We start from the raw sequence: 16,882 nt of genomic DNA, 5'->3' as shown, positions 1-16,882 counted from the left end.
TTGATACAATTAATGATCCCCAATTTCTTTGGAAAGAGGCCGAGTGAGAGATACCATAGAGCAACCTGATATCTGTAAAATTACACATTTTTCACTAGCACCCTAAGTCATTTTATGACCGGTAACAGGAGAGAAAACTTAAAAAGTACTACTCACAGTCTGCACAATGTAGACCGAAATGTTCAATGATAAAAACAGATGAGCTTCAGCACCTGTCTACCAAGTTGAAGAACAGGAAGTGCCCTGCATATGGTACCAACCTCACTTTCAACTCAAGGATAAGTTATTGTTTTATTGTGGTTAATGGTAAAAAGTAACAGGATGGAATCAAACCTTGTGACACACAGTTTCTTCACTTTTTTCAATAAAAGCATGCAATGACAATTTTGCGTGTTTGTTGAGGAGAAAGACAAAAATGTGTAGATTAATAAGATATAGGAGTTTAAGAAATACGACAATTTTGTCATTGTTCGAATCATTGTCAAAGTTACAATTTTCAGCTTGTGACATACCCAACATGATAAAATGTCGATATTTAAAAAACATCAATTTGTTTATCAAGTTTAATGTTATTGTTTAGCATGAGTATACATAACCCTTCAGGAAAAACTACAACATCAAAACGTTTTCTGTACATGTGGGACAAATTCGCATGAATTTTGGAAATGACACGTACATTATCACTACATTTTCATGCTGTTGGACAGTAAAATGTTTTACTCTCATCTTTCTGTGCGTTTGTAACTGAAAGACATGGTGGATTATTTGGAGTCTAAACAAGCAAATAATATATTGCTGATAAGATGAAACATCTGTTATACATACAAGTGAAGTTATCTGAAGAATGTCTCAATGGATGAAGTATGTTCTATGGATGAAGTATGTTCTATGGATGAAGTATGTTCTATGGATGAAGTATGTTCTATGGATGAAGTATGTTCTATGGATGGTCAGCGTCTTGATTAAATGAATGGGACGTTTTGGTGTAGCGCCGTTCTCGCGGGTTAATTGATAAAGGTGGTTATCTTATCTTTACTACTTCTAAACTTCACCTCAAAGAACTCATTTATTATGTTTCTACAGTTTGTATAAATGAATCTAGAAGATTTTCACTCGATTAATTCGATGCTCTCTAACCATGACTGGTCATTTGTTTCTATTGGTTTACAATTAGTGGCGAAATACATAGCCACTGTTATACCCTGATCCAAGGATATTTCAAGTTTCAAAATACAAAAGAAGCCCTCGTAAAATGACTCGAAGCCATACAAACCATAAGCAGTCAACAATAGCTCGTGTCCGAGCTCTGTGAACTGACAACCTTCTGGATTCCTCGCTGTTACCGGATGTCTTTGTCCTCTTGTCACCCCCATGTGCTATCCAGGAAAGACAGATTTACCTCTAGGCCATAATGGCAACGGACAGATAAACCACACTGTCAGTGTATGGGGCAGTGTTACATGATGAATGTATAGTTTCTTTTAGTTGACATTTAGAAGGTGATATGATGAAGTACCCGCAATGTATATATTTCTCCTTGTGCATTTGTTGTGTATCATTTGCTTGACAACGGTGATAGGATCTATACCGAAACGAAACGTGGCATTCACTGCAATAAAGAAGTTGACTATCCATAAAAAGCGTTCATCTTGAATGTATATTAATTAAACACATTAAACGTTTTACAGATCAGTTTAAACAGCTATCTGGTGTTTATGTAAGTAACTGCCAAAAGCTACAGCCACTTCAGGAACTCTTTACGTTCACCACACTATGTACTAAGTGTCCCATGAAGCATCCATACCAGATGTTAGCTATAGAACGTGTAAGCATAGGATAACATCTAGGAAAGGCCGGCTGACACAGATCTACACCATGATACACGCCAGGCCTAGGGTGCTGAGTACCGTGGCTCGCTGCTTGCTAGTACCATGACGGGCTTACAACTTGTTTTAGCGAGCCCTGTGGACCAATACACTTTCCAATGGTATATATTTCACCATGTGATTGACTGCAGGAAATATTTCGAAAATAATTTCCAGCTGTGGTAGGTAGACGACGTATGCATGTAGTTCATGATCGATCAAACAATAACTACCGCAGATCAGGGCTGGTTACATTACCAGGGCCAGCAACAGTTTTCAGTTATCAGCCCTGTGGGCTCCCTGTGATATTTAGGAGTTTCAAACACTGCCATTTCTGATGTCCCCCGCTGGGATATTGTTGGAATATTATTAACAGTGGCGTAAACCCAAAGTCACTCACTCAGTTTATGGCGATTTGACCGTACGTGCAAACATTCTGACTATATATCGAAGTAGATGCGTTTATTGCAAATGATACAAAAGATGTTGAAATTATCATATAAACTGTAAATTACAAACTTTAAAGAAACTTGATGTGTTTCAATGGGCATTACTGCCAGCTCTCATGAATGCAAACTATTAGCTGTTTGTAAGAACACTTGAACCTACATTGTAACCGGACGAATACGATCTGGCCCAGAAAAGAGGAGATTCATCTGTAACAGTTCTAGTGTGGTTCACTATTGTTTAACAACATCGGAATTATGTAACTGTATTAGATACGTTCTAAACAGTTTCAAGAATGTGATCAAATATTCCGTGGGGTTCACTGTGCTTTAGAGTTTACCTACTGTCTTTAAAATGCTGTAAACGATGTACAGAAAACGGATAATGACAGTGACATGGCTGATTTACACCTTCTCACTAAACATTTATAAAAGGAGCAAAGACAAAGGAATGCTACTTTCATACATTGTTTCTCGCAGATTTTCCTTTATATAAATCTTTAAATCCTTTCCATCTTGATGTCCGTCGTCGTAGTTTCCTCAATACAAGCTCTCAGGTCTGTAAACCCGTGGACAACGAAACTGGAACCTTTGTTCCCTTCTATTACATTATCTGGGGCTGGTAACTCGAAGCAGTCGTTAAATCCATCCCTAACGCATGGTTAACGAACGCTTTAGGAACGTCGTCAAAACATTTAAGGAGTGTATCACAAAACATTAGCTAAACAATACTTACACGTTCATTAGGCGTTCCTTAAACACGCGTAACTCGAAATCTAGCCAACTTAAGGCAAGGTTAAAGGCAATGGGATTCCCTGTGAATCAGGTGGTTTTGGAGCAAACATTGTGCAATGGCAGACAGCACGACAATTCAGCATATTACAGGCAGTGATAGCACAGTTACGTGTGACGCTTTGTACTGTTCCATCTGTTTGGATAGTACTTTTAATGAAGTTGAGAAACTGTATAAGTTCACACAGAACACTACCAACAGTTTGTTCATTGACCGCAGCACAATACTGGTAATCTGCGACACTTGCCGCTCTATTCTACATCTTCACTGCTATCTTGGTAGAACTGACATACACAGAGACGGCGTTGCTATAGTTCTTGAAATGTCCTATCTTAAGTGTCAAACTTGTTCTGATATATAGAGGAAATGGAGCAAGACAACATTTCACTCGAGCATTTCACAAAACAAAGAAAATATACGAAAACCATGAAAGAAAATAACGAGGAAGAAATAATAACAGTTGAAAAAGAAAGACTGGAAATCGAGCGTCAACGATTGAAAAAAGACGTCTTGACGTTGACGAGCACAGATACTTAAAATGGCAATTCAATTTCCTGAGTACGCTGCCTACTGCAATGACTTGTCGACTGATGTTGTTTTCCACTACCAAGGGGAGGGATGCAGTACCACAGACAATGATGGAGGAGAGGCACTACCCCACATCACCGTCCACAGGGACAAAGATTACATGAACTGGTGATGTATAAGTACATGTTTCTGAGGGTTGTCCTGTCCTGTCATTGTCCTGTTTTATTTCTAATGCTTATGATAAGCATAAATTTGTATGATTATGACAGTCTTGAAAACAATCTTCAAGTGTGAAAATAAGTATAATACTGAAATAATGACAAATGAAATATTTTGAAAGGTTGTTTATTGACACGTTTGCATATGCAATACAATATAAAAATGAGCAACAGGGTGCCAAAAACTGAAGGTAGATCACCATGCTAAGGACAGCAGGATCAGCCATTGTGTTACCGGAAATTCATACGTGTCTTGGTAATCAACAAAATACGATGTCGTATTGGCCAGTAGCAAGATCATTATACAGTTCAATAAATTGTTTTAAAAGTGGATGTTTACACGACAGGTTTTTAATTGCCTGGAGGCAAGAAAGAGAGTCGGAATAGATTATATGCTGTTTATGTCTAGGATGTTTCTGAATATATATAAGAGTCGTTAATATGGCGTTAGCTTCGGTATTGAAAATAGAGCTAATATCCGGTAATCTAGAAGATATTGTTTTGGATCCAGTGACAGTGGCACAAGCCACTGCGCCACCATCCTTGGACCCATGTGAGTTGCTATATTTAGTTTTTAATTGATGATATTCTTGTTTATATTGTAATTTATTAGTTTCTGATTTTTTTAATGCTAGGTCAACTTGTGACCTAACCAATTGCCAAGGAGGAGAAGAAAGAAGTCAGGAAGGAGCTATATTTTCCAGCTCAATGCCTGCCGAAGAAAGAAAGGGTTTAATTCTCTGTCCTAAAGGTGGAACCTCTTGCTGTATAAATCCTCATTAGGGTAATTGAAAACACAGTTATGTACAGGCTTAGATTCATTAGAGTATAATTTAGTAACGTGCTGTAAAGCTAATTTTATACGGCGCTGTTCAAGAGATGGTTCGTCAGTCTCAACGTAGAGACTGTAATTGCCGTCCGATAGTATGCATATTGTTACCACGACAGGAAATGTTAAAATCATCCACAAATAATGATCCACCAATTGACTCATTTAAAACATTGGATAAACTGTTTATCTTGATACTGAAATGTGTTGCAAACAATATACTGCCATGTGGGGCACTCCGATCCTGATTATAATGGTCAGACAGGGTTGAACCCACTCGGACTTGAAACTGTCTTTTAAAAATTGTGATATAAAAAGAGGTAAACGACCCCTTAAACCGAAGCCATGTAAATCCTTTAAAATGCCATGCTTCCAAGTGGTATCGTATGCTTTCTCAAAATCAAAGAATATCGATCCTGCATTTTGTTTATTTACTATAGCTTGTTTTGACAAAGGATTCTAGACGTACCAAATGGTCAATGGTACTACGACGTTTCCTGAAACCACATTGAATATTTGTTTACCTACCCTCTGTCTCCGTGCTCATACCCACACTTTCTCTGTCTTAAACTCTCAGAGATCAGTTGATCTTTCACTCTGGACCAGTGCTGGGGCGACCCTTGTCCTGAGTGCCTTAAGCTAACCCCAGCCGACAAGTCTTTATAGCTTTATCCCCAAACACTAGCTCATGTGTCTCAAAGGAATCTCCCCATTACCTTAAGTATATAGGGAAAGATCACCCTGTCACAATTAACTTTCAAAATGCGTACAAGTGTGACAAGGAACTAATTAGGTTTATAAGACAAAATATAAAGACTACACTGACTTCGCTATTTTTCAGTCCTAACGGTTTTTTATACCACTGGCGGGTGAGTAAACTTCAAAGGTGTTTGATTTGTTTTCATAATAACGAAGTAAAATGACTTCATCTTTGTTGATGAGTCTACACATAAACTATCAATTGCGCACATAGGAGACGCAGCAGAGAGCACGAACCAGTCACGAATTCTGGGATATCATCCGGGTACTCACGGGAGAAAAGCAATAACAAAGGAAACCACCAGTCCACGGAAATTGCTCCGCATCAGTGTCCCTTTAAAAGTTCATTAACAATGAAGGCCCCTGACAGGTAATTAAGGGCAACAGTATGTTGATTGAACCACAACACCTGGTTGATTGCGATCAGACAAGGGCCAACTAAGCAAGCTGGATTCAGGTGTCATTAGTAGGTGTAGCCCGAGCAATGCCAGACAGAACTTTGGGCTTCTTTCTAAGCAACGTGTTTGCTTTAAATACTATGTTTTGAGACTCTATAAATGACTTATTAGGTAGATATAATACTATTCTATGCATATATACACTAATCAATATAAACGTGTGGGGTTTAAGCTGTTTGATAGTTCGGGACGAGTCGGGCCGAACAGAGACTTAACACTTTTGATCGAGGCTATGTTGAGAATGGAGAGCGAAAAGAGCTTCACTTTAAGGGACCGGTTATCTTTACATGTTGCATTTTGTAACTTTAAAAGGTGATGTTTAGGTACATATAGTTCTATTCTATGGCTCCCGTGTGGACCCGGGACAGAATGTGTCCACAGCACTCCATTTTCTAGAATGAACTTAAATCAATATTAAACTCAAACACAGTAGACAATTTCACTTTGGTGGATAGATTAATTAAGTATGTATGGATTTTTTATATCAAAATTACATTTGGGTTAATATTCAGCTGTTTCATTTTGTCAAACTTTGAAATTTGAGTAATTATATAAAAACTTTTAAGTTTGCTTCGTGAAATCGGGGCCTGATCTGGAATAAATGTAAATAAGTTCGCTGTCTTAATTTAATAAGTACAACAGTACTCGATCACTTGATGTTTCAAAGTGGCTATATTTAACTTTGTTATGGTTTAGTGAGTGAATCTAAGTATCAATGAATATCTATGTACACGTGTGTGTTAAATTAAAACTTATCTGGGTCCCCGGTGTCATACCTCTATTATGAAGCTCAGTAACAGAATTAATGTACATTTTTATAGCTTTTTGAGGCTTTATCTTGCTGCTGTATCACAAAGTTGTCTATATCTTTCCTAATCTGATTTGGGCCAAGCACGCACATGCGCCATTCATTTTGCCTGTAACAGGGGTCAGAAATAACATATTAATTGAAAACAACCTTGAACGGGACGTCAAACCCCATTTTTCCACAACTTTCAAATCTGTAAATGGGTAAGTACTAGAGTGAGGAAAGCCTTGCGTACTGTGCATGCTACTGTAGCTAAGACCAACCTGCACTTGAAGCTGGTGGTATAATCAGGTTAGGGGAACCCACTGCTCTGTCTTATCTGGTTTAGGGTGTGGTAGAGGTATGTGATTTATTGGCGGGTTTTCACTGTGGTATCCTCAGGTATGTCAGTCCACTTGATACCCGATTTCTCCCCTGGCTCTACATTCACCGGGTCTAAGGGTAACAGTCACACATCTGGAGAGTCAAGGTGAGTTCTTACTATCTCAGTCTTGCTGGGAAGACGCACGTAGTTGTACATTTTTTACTTTTCATCGACACAGCTGGTTTTGTCTGTACTTTGTAAGCTTGATGTGAGAAGAAAGCCAAACGAAATGCAGTTGGACGACCTTTGTCTATCTACGGTAACCCCTGGATATGTGCCAATACCAAAAGATTTCTCACATTGGATTCACGTCCAGCGCCAAAGACTACTTGGTCTTCCATGCTTGATAGTTTCAGAATAAACTGAAACTGAATATACTATAGATCTTGAACTCCTAAAGCTGCTTGACTAAATTATACAAAGGAACACGAATAACGACACAGTTGGATACAATGTTCCTGGACAAGCCCTATATAGACTCTATTATTGGTTCAAAAACTCAGTACATCATCAGAATGAAGATTTTATGGATATCAAGTTCTTTATTATGGGAACACAGCGTTTCATAGTTAATGATTACTCCTTCATCAGGTGAATGAGAATGGGGAACAAATTTCGTAGAACAAAATACCCACTCACAATTCGTGCCTTGATAGTAAGAATGAATAGATCGTTTGATAGTGTTCAATAATAATAATATTAATAATGTAGTTTTGTATAGATTCCATAAGAACATATGCTCAAAGCGCTACATGAAATAAACTAGAACACATTATAAAAGACAGGACATTTGACGGAAAGAGTGAACACTAGTGAGTCTGTATGCAGATTGGGATTCAAGCATAGTAGATGGTGAATAGATGGTGAGTTTTCAGCTGCAATTTAAAATTGTCAAATGATCTGATAAATAACCAGTTTATTGATAAAGTTGGAGAACACAATATATTGTTCTGAAAATACCAACACCATCTGCCAAAATGCATTTCAAATGGATGCGTCCTTAACTGTACTCAAAATCAATTCAAAAGCCGAAACGTAAATGTCCGTTATCTACCGTTTCAATATTTTACTGAAAACATGATTAAAGATTTAATGTGCCTTTCCCAGGCATTTTAATACTAACTGTGATAGTGTCTAGTGGTTTTACTTTACTTCGTCGACAGGTTCTTCATAATATGCACATATATTTCTTTTTTTTTATGCCACGTATGTCCGTGTCACGATATGGCTGCAATTTTGCCGATGTGACGTTAAATATTAACTCACTCACTTTCCCAGGCAAAATATGAGATTCGTTTTTCCTGTGTGTGTTGGTCAGAGATAAGAATACTTCCTGTAGATTGCCTCGTGGGCGTGAGTACGTGAGATAAGTCGTGGGGATGGGTCACATGTTTTTAATAACAATATGTCAAAATTGCAGTACAATAGCAGTAGCTGACCAATAGGTGCGGGCTGTCTGCGTTCAGCTATTTGCCGGTATACCCTCATGCTGGTGCCTTCACGCATTGTTTTGATGCTAAGTAAGTGAGACAACACATAATTGGGAAGGGCACTAGAACTCGATTGAACATCTTTGCTCTAGCATCTTTACTCCGAGAGCCAGGCAGGGTAACAACAACTACTATCGTTTAACGTATGACACGGACGGAAGACCGAACCCGACCTTGCACCTGCCGAGCAGATGCTCCATCCGAAACAATACACGGAGGTAGTCGCGAACGAGTAGATAAAGTATTTGCCTAGACCGCTTATTTTCTTAACAGATCTTTTCTTATTTGCGTACAAGCACACAGCAGAGCATTCGGTCACCCGGACAAGAACCTGGCCATATTCTTTCCTCACAAGGAAACCTTTAGTGTTTGCTCTTGCTGTACCTCTTCGCACCCACACTAAGACAGTGTAAACTACAGCAAGCTGTGCATGAAGCTGGTGTTTTCTTTAGAATAGGTAGTTACAGGACTGGAGATCACTTTCTGGTTCTGTTTTGTATTCTTTGATTGTTCAGGCCCCCCTAAGTAATTGAAGAAATTACAGCAAATTTGAAGGAGTTGCATCTCAAATGTAAACAAACGCAGCCCACTAGCGAAACAATTGCAGCGATATCGGTAGTTTAGCGGTAATAACAGAAACACATCGGCCCTAACGGAAGCAATGTCGGTAATACTGGAAACACGTTCGGCCATCTTCGGAGACTTTTCGGTCGCGAGCGGAAACTCACGCAGCAAAACATGGCGTCGTTTGAAGAAACACCCGTCTCGGTGAGTTGTGTTTTTAGTTCCTACTATTACACTTTTATACTTATCCATCTTTGCCTACCCGTGTTGAATGCGTTTAGGTATGAGGTGTTGTCGGGACAATAGCTTATGTTTTTAGGAAAAGATAGTCACTCTAGAAGAGTGTCACAAGTCATGCCCCTGGAGATTGTTTACATCTGAACATCGAAGTCGTGCCGATGATTACGAACGTGCGCTAGATATAACATCAATTTTTTTTGTAAAATGTGTTTAAATTTGTCAATTGCACTTCACAGAAAGAAAAATTATGGCTCATAAACTTCTTCATGGCGCACGTTCATGATGTTCGTAATCATCGGCACGACTTCGATGTTCAGGTGTAAACAATCTCCAGGGGCATGACTTGTGACACTCTTCTGCAGTGACAATCTTTTCCTAAAAACATAAGCTATTGTCCCGACAACACCTCATACCTAAAGGCATTCAACACGGGTGGTCAAAGATGGATAAGTATAAAAATGTAATAGTAGGAACGAAAAACACAACTCACCGAGACGGGTGTTTCTTCCAACGACGCCATGTTTTGCTGTGTGAGTTTCCGCTCGCGACCGAAATATCTCCGAAGATGGCCGATCGTGTTTCCAGTATTACCGACATTGCTTCCGATAAGGCCGATGTGTTTCTGTTATTACCGCTAAACTACCGATATCGCTGCAATTGTTTCGCGAGTGGGCTGCGTTTGTTTACATTTGAGATGCAATTCCTTCAAATTTGCTGTAATTCCGTCAATTACTTAGGGGGGCCTGGTAGGGGGGCCTGTATATGTTCCCTTCCAATCCTTAACCTGGTCTGGTGTTAACACTTTAACTGTTCTCTCAACTCGTTGATTATTTAGTAGTGTGATTAATACGTGAATGATAACGGCTGTCATTGTTTAGTTGGTATAAAACCGAGGGGGAAAACCCATTTACTTATTGACTGGTTGACTGAGCACTGACAGTTTTAATAAAAGAAAAACATCATATGCGCTGTTACTAGATTTTATACGAACTACAAATGTAATGGCATGATGTGGGTTTAAATCCCCAAATTTGCGGCTCAATATCAGTTGCAGTACCTTCGCGTTATGACCCTTAAGTCATACAACAGTTGTGAACCTCGGTCTGTTCTATCATCTACATGTAACTGATTTTAAGAGACATCGCTAGACAGAATTGTAGGCTTCGCTACAGGTGTAAATGTCTACCACCCGCCCACTAACTGGTATTCTCGTATCAACATAAGACTAGGGATCTAGTGCCATATCGGGTGCTGGTGATAGAGGATAACACTAATACGATAACAATACGAAACGGCTTCAACATCACGTGACAAAATGCAAATGTCGTTACGCCCTTGTTATCGAGACATACCCCCGGGTGACCGTCGATATCGCATACCGGACGTCATGTCGTCATACTTGTCATACCGTCATGCAGTGTTGCAGATTACCGTGTAGATATTCGATAACATGTCGATGTGACTGTCTGCAGGAACTGCCAGTGGGTGTGTTACACAAGACAACATCCATGTCTGCGGTAATGTCTCGCAATTGGGTTTAGAACTGATGTTCAGCAACTGATGCTTGTTGCAAGAGGCAACTCACATTGTCAGGTGTGTCTTGATGTATGTCATCGTATCGTAATAAGTACGTCGATGCTGATGCGTCCATCATTGCATTGTCTGGTCTGCTGTAACTTATTAACCAAGATTCAGGTACATCTCCACAATAAAATACAAAATGAAACAATCAAGTTTTGTTTTTATTAGTTAGTGTGTACAATATCAACACCACAAGCATTGTTCTTTTAATATATCCCAAAATGATTTGAAATTTACATTTTGTGCCGAGCGTATTTTTCTGCACATATCCTGACTTGGCCGTTTTAGAGTGCTGGTAGCTTTTGCAGACCGTAGTAAACATTTGTGTCAGATTTGTTTTGGCCTAATATACGCTTACTTTTTTTATGTTACTGCTTTCTTGCCGCTTTACAGTTTTGATCAAACCAATCTTTCAACATTTTGGAAATATGTTTAAACCCACACTTTGCTTCCGCGACAGAGGCTACTTTTTCACAGAGTTCAAATTGCCATTTAGTGCGTGAGTGACTTTGGTTCTACTCCACTTTCAGCAATATTCCAACAATATCAGGGCTCGGGACACCGGGCATCTCACGTTGTAACCGACTTTACGACACACGTAGATACTTTTACTGCACATATTATTCATGTCATTTCCAAGATCGTAAAAAGAGCATGAAAGTATTACCACCCACCCACCAACACCCACACCCGGGTATTAGGTCTGCGTCTAGTGTGTAAGACCAGGGTTACCGTTAATCCCCTTGTGAGTGGTGGGCACCGAGACTGTGCCTAAAGAAAAAGTTAAGTGGAGTATTATATTTGTATATTAATGATGCGATGTTAGGAACTCTAACATATGTTGTGAAGAGCTGCCGGTCAATGCTGGGGTACTCTCAATATTTGATATTTGTGTTTATTTGCTTACTAGAGAGGAAAACCTAGCAGTCTTTGTTATCTTGACGGGATTAATCTAACACTGTACCCAACAATATCTGCTGTTTGAAATTGTTTACCCATTACTAGAAAAAAGTTGCTTAACATACTGTCGCGTTGTAACGTGTAGAAGTTGATGTCTTAAGGTAGGGAGTACAGCCATCTATAGAGGAAACATCTACTGGGCTGCACAGTGGTACAGGGAATATACATTAACTCGTTCGAAAGACCACATAAATATGAATATTAAAATTGTTTTCAAACTCGAATCATTTTTGTGTCGTTGTGAAAATCAAATGCCTTTCCTGATATAACTCATGCTTTTTGTAACTTGTAAACTGTATGTTTCGTTTACAAATGCAAGTTTATCAATATTTAAGTTTCAGTGTGTCTTATTGATGTTTAGCGCTATACGCAGCAGTTTACCTCCTATATGACCACGCTCTGTATATATAGGGTAAGTGAGGAGTATTTCATTATGAATATCTTGATTAAATCTCACTGGTGTCATGGCTCTACGCTCTGTTTTGTTTGGTCTACTGTAACCACACATATAGCATTAATCCACTGTTGTGCACTGTTGTGTCATTTAATGGAACGCCCCCAAACTGCATACCAACATTCACACACACAGACACACACTCGCGCGCACGCAAACACGCTGCTTATAAAAAATCATTAGTCTGTCAGTCGTCTCAGTCCTCCAGGATAAGTTGCTAGAGACGAATGCTCACCAGGATCGTCACAGGTTTGCTTTAGTTCAGGTAATAATGTCATGGACATTTGCTATTGGCGGAACACCAGCGATATGAAGCCTCGGGGCTCAAGGGTATAGTGTCGAAAAGTGAGAAATCGCGGTATAGAGAGGTGGGTCATAAGGTTTTATATCCGTGTTCGTTCCTGGCGAAACGAATTATTAGCTCAGTCTGACCCCACCCAAAGAGCAAAGGCTCGTCACTTTGCGGGGGTTGGCCTAAGCCCCGTCTTGCTATCAGACAGACGATTAATTCTGACGTTTGTCTTACACATTCCACGAGCAGACGACAACATCCCGTGAATCATTTGGTCACATGACCACACATCGTCTGCGTGTACAATACCGGTGCAGCTTGCGGAAGGCCCACTCATTACTTGACATACGGTCGATGTTCAACAGGTAAGTTGATATACATGTATCGATGTGATGACCAAGGTCGTATTGTTGACGAGTTGACGCCTTGATTATATTCACATGGACCATATTTGTGATAAGTAATTATCACTGACTAGGCAGAACAGTGCGAGTACTCAGACGGTGCATCCGTGGGCTAAAAATAAGTTTGTCGGCAAACGATATGTTGGGTGAAGGTGTGTTACCGTACACACATCCTTTGCCAAAGTGTGATGCGATATTCGTGTCGATTTACAATGGGATTGTTCGTGTTTGTTGTGTTTAAATGAGTGAAGTGTAACGAATACTACGAACCGCTCTATACCGAAATTAGGGTAATTTTGATACAGCGAGAATTTAAACAAGTGTTATAGTGACAAGTTCAAAATTAAATATTTGTAATTAAGGAAGCGATATCAAAGAACGTATCAAAGGTCATATAACATTTGTTATATGTATTTTGTTTGTTATTCTAATGGTACCATTGAGTACCCGACAGTCTCGGAAATGATGATTTTTAGCTCGAAATTCCCAGTTTGAACATGAAATCATAATATTCCTAAGTTTCAGTCACGAGGTGTCAGTTCTTTATATCCCAGATAACAGACTGAGTGGAACTGAAGAACATTTTATACACATGTGCTCATGCACGTTTTCAGAACGTAACCTGTTGGCATGGATGTGCAAGCCCCGTGAAGTACAACTCATAACATAGGCCCCAGTGGGGGTACATCATATCGCTGTTCCGTTACAGGCCGTTGGAATACCTTACCAATACCTATAACAGCAGATTCGCTCTGTTTATATGATTTCGTAGCAAAGATACGCGTACCTGCTGGCCCCAGCTGCAATGACGTCGGTTGGGCATTTTCCGAACTCACAAATGTACGCTCCCTCTTTTACTTATCTGCCGACCGACAACCCTCGTGCCTCCTGTCACCCGACTGACTTGCGACATTTGTGTTTGTGCATCTCTGTGTGTCCAATAGAAAAGGTGCGTGGTTCAGGACTTCACGTTTTAAATCCTGATGAGTGGTATACTTTACATACTATGGAGTAGTCGTGAAGGTTTATCAGTTACAGGTGGAGACATGTTTAGGATGTTGTGCTGCTACAGAAACTGCCATCGTCAACTCCAAAATCGTCATTCATGCAAGCTTTGAAATAACATCGATTTGCTGACTGTGTTATTGTGGTGAGACCGGGGACGTCTCCTCTGGATTTTCACCAGAGTGGATAGTAGTTCCGAACTGCGTCACACCAACATTAAAGTTACGCCCCTTTACGTGTGACTGAACTGCCTTTGAAAGAGAAGTTAAACTCCAGTATTTTGTCTAGGAGTCGATGCCCACACAACTCTCTACTGTCAGCACTATTCTAGCTGTGTGGCAGCGATGTGTATGTAATCTAGTCTGGACCGAGTTGATGCAGTGATCAACATTATGAGCATCGATATACGCAGTTGATGTAAATGAGGGTGGAAATTAAATACGACCCTTCTCACCGATCTGTAAATAACGCGGAACAAAGTAGAGGCTGATTTAAACCTGGTAGCGAACACAAGGAGGGAGTGGTGGCAATGTTCAGTCAAGGCATGAGCACCCCACCCCGTTGAGATACGTGAGTGAGCGAGTGAGTGAATATAGCTGAAGGCCGCATGAGCTATGCTGCAGCTATTCGCGGCGTGTATGGGGATAAGACATAAGCCTGTAGCAATACGATGGACCCGACGGATAAGAAGGTTTCCTTCGGAATAGTTCATTGTACAATATACGCGACCTTAAAGGATAACAAGTTCTTTTATTTCGTGAGTGCGACGTTTCGGTACAGGTTCTTATACTGTTACATTGCTTACAACGGTGCACGAATCTGTCGAAATGTACTCACGTAAAACAGGAAGGTGTTGTCCATAATGGTTCTCTATACATCTATTGGATTTCCCATTTTCTAAACTTCCACTCCAAGAATGTAACATTTGATAGTGTTCGCATCCCAGGACAGTTTGCTTGTAAATACATTAAGGTTTAAACCTGCACTTGCCCTAACATCAAGTGGTGGGACTACATGCGTGAAATGGGTCATTGTTTAGTTGAATATAATAAAGACACTACCAGCTGATGTAGTTACGCAGTGTACATAACAAATGATGTGGCCAAATATGTAGTCCTTTTGCACCGTGTGATATTTGATTAAGTAAATATAATTATCCCCCGCGATTACATAAGCATATGTTTTGGAAAATGTTGAAGAGCGTCTCTCTTTGACATTCTGTATTGTACGTGCTTGTGTTAGTACTGTTATGCACTTGGTGAGTAAGCTGAACCGAAAGACGTGTTTTACACAGGTGTGAAAATTACGACGTTAAAACATATAATGGTCAACGAAACTTGCCGGTAAACAGAAGAGTGTAATTGCAGGTTGAATCACCTGACTGGTAAGCACTGTGACTGGGGACACATGTAACAGCATTGGAACACTTGTATACCGACACCTGTATCTCAAACATCGAGATACCTTTCGACTCTGAATTTTTTTTAGGATTTGCAGTTTGGAAGAATCCAATGAAACCATGGTAACTCTATATGTTCTGTAGGCCATCGATATTAGGTCAAATTACTTATTGTAGGATTCAAGCAGAGTCAGTAATAGGCCACAGACTGATTAATCGTCCTAAGTTGTGTGTCGATACAGTTGTGTTCGGGGTATTCTTAAGCATTTTAGTCTTTCCAAGTCAGTGATGTTACTGCAAGTTGCGACAACCAGTGTTCAATGGATGGATTTGTGTTCGGTTTATTGTCTCGGCGAACTGTTACTATTTATAAGGCAACAGATGAATCCATTATTTCCATTATACAATGCTGAAATGGCGCTGACACTCCGACGGGATTGTTTATTTTGCTCTATTTGTCAATACCGTTATCCAAGTTATAACATTCACAACGTAATTAAACTAATTCTCCAACCGCTACTAGAATCCTTCCTCTTTGCAAATATATAATTTTGTAAGAATAATCAAAGAGTTCCGTTTGATTTTGATTTGAAAGGGGGCCCTAATGGGGTGGTATTGAGGCAACAAATGAGCGCTACACTGATTTTGGTCGCTGCACAATGATGGATGGATATTCTTTAGCATTTAGGGACTTGAGCAATGCGTCTTTAATTTTGTAGGACGAGTTTGTGAACACTAACTATAGCATGTTTGTGTATAGTCAAGTGTCCTCTCGGACTCAGATATACAGGCAGAGATTAAACTGTGACTGGCTCCGTCGAGCTCCGGTTAACGTAACTCCTCACCAGGACATGATTTGGCAGAGTCACCTTGACCTGACATAGTACCATTAATCAACGTGTGGCATCGTCATGAGGGAGACTTTGTTATATGTGTATTGTATTAGAGCAGTGACATTTATGAAACGAACATTTCATTTTCAGTACAATCTGAACAGTAGACTGCAAAGCAGAAACTATAGGAAATGGAAACAACCGAGTGATTGTAACAAGACATGCTGTGACAAACTGTAAAGCTTTAGGAAAGACCTTTACTACTTATAACCATTGTGGCTGTCGTAAATATTCCAACGCCAGTTACACTGAATATAATCGTGCTTAATACATTGGAGCCATTTCGAATTACGTTTCCTCTGCATACTTGACTGTTGAGGTAATTCTATAAATCTGTTGTCCACGGTCAGTGTGCCGTGACTCCAGTGTTTTTGTGAAGCATGTGTATCACAGTCCCGTGTCTTTGTGAAGCATGTGTATCACAGAGTACATGACCAAGAGAGATATGGATACCACTCGGTACAAGTTGAGTAACAAGTACTCGTATCACATAACACAGTTCATCTACTTGATCGTTGCGACTTTTAGCATC

General features: G+C 39.8%; 2 protein-coding genes across 3 annotated transcripts in view; one reads left to right on the top strand and one right to left on the bottom strand.

The window, feature by feature from the left end:
* The window catches only part of LOC137294654 (ral GTPase-activating protein subunit beta-like), a 374,261-nt gene that overhangs the window by 42,407 nt on the left and 314,972 nt on the right, over window positions 1-16,882 (bottom strand). The gene's annotated exons all lie outside the window — the stretch shown is intronic.
* Window positions 7,017-16,882, top strand: part of LOC137294863 (galectin-9-like) — a 34,749-nt gene continuing 24,883 nt past the window's right edge. The window contains exon 1 of one of the 2 annotated variants that reach the window (XM_067826003.1): window positions 7,017-7,173. The gene's annotated coding sequence lies outside the window, so the exon portion shown is untranslated. Of the gene's footprint in view, window positions 7,174-12,752; window positions 13,015-16,882 lie in introns of those variants that run through there. The other variant, XM_067826002.1, reaches the window with a different exon arrangement.

This window comes from Haliotis asinina, chromosome 8 (assembly GCF_037392515.1).
Source record: "Haliotis asinina isolate JCU_RB_2024 chromosome 8, JCU_Hal_asi_v2, whole genome shotgun sequence".
Classification (NCBI taxonomy): Eukaryota; Metazoa; Mollusca; class Gastropoda; order Lepetellida; family Haliotidae; genus Haliotis; species Haliotis asinina.
Note: the sequence above shows the minus strand (reverse complement) of the source record. Positions and strands in the feature narration are given on the sequence as shown.